Source organism: Plecotus auritus (assembly GCF_963455305.1).
Source record: "Plecotus auritus genome assembly, chromosome: 2".
Taxonomy (NCBI): Eukaryota; Metazoa; Chordata; class Mammalia; order Chiroptera; family Vespertilionidae; genus Plecotus; species Plecotus auritus.
The window spans coordinates 26624044-26625254 of record NC_137771.1 but is presented as its reverse complement, the minus strand read 5'-3'; positions in this window follow the sequence as shown (position 1 = coordinate 26625254).

The window sequence follows — 1211 nt, the reverse complement described above, 5'->3', positions numbered from 1 at the left end:
AAAAATAAAATAACAATAAAATAAAAGGTTGTGTGTGTCGGGGGTGGGGGGGAGCGGGTGGGTTATGCAGCAGAGACTGTATGTGGCCTGCAAAGCTTAAAATATTTACTCTCTAACCCTTTTCAGAAAGTTTGTTGACCTTTAGTCTAGGGCAGTGATTTTCAACTGGTGTGCTGCAAGAATTTTTAAAACATGCAATACCTGACTTATTTAGTCAGGGGTGCTGTCCTAATTTCCTTTAGATTGTCAAAAAAATGACAACAGCCAATACAATAGCCATCCTGTGTGAATAAAAAAATTTTTGTCAGATCAACAAAAAATATTTTTTTGATGTGCAGCAGAATTTTAGTAATAATTAGTTTATGTGTGCCATGAGATGAAAAAGGTTGAAAATCACTGCTATAGGGCAATATACTGCAAATAGAGTGTAAATTGATTGCAAGTTAAAATTATGAATCTTGCATAAGAGGCAGGATTTCACGAAGTATCTAAAAGTGATTATGGAAAACTGTTTTGGGCTCTAGTTTAAAAAGTGAGGCTCTTTTTAAAAAATATATATTTTTACTAGAGGCCTGGTGCACGAGATTCGTGCACTTAGGGTGGTCCCTCAGCCCAGCCTGCGCCCTCTCACAGTCCGGGAGCCCTCAGGATGTCCACCTGATGGCTTAGGCCTGCTCCCCAAAGAGAGCCTAAGCCGACAGTTGGGCATCCTTAGCCCTGCCGGGGAGGCGGGAGAGGCTCCTGCCACCGCCGCTGTGCTTGCCAGCCATGAGCCCAGCTCCGGGCTTCTGGCTGAGCAGCACTCCCCCTGTGGGTGCGCACTGACCACCAGGGGGCATCCTATGTTGAACATTTGCCCCCTGGTGGTCAGTGCGCATCATAGCAACCAGTTCCACTATTCGGTCGATTTGCATATCAGCCTTTTATTATATAGGACTAGTGGCCCGGTGTATGAAATTCGTGCATGGGGAGGGTTGTGCCCCTCAGCCTGGCCCGCACCCTCTCCAATCTGGGACCCCTCGAAGGATGTCCTACTGCCAGTTTACAGGGATTGGGCCTAAACCGGCAGTCAGACTTTCATAATCCGGGACTGCTGGCTCCTAACCGCTCACCTGCCTGCCTGCCTGCCTGCCTGATTGCCCCTAACCACTTTGCCTGCCGACCTGCTCGCCCCCAACTGCCCCCTGCCGCCGGCCTGCTCGCCCCCAAAG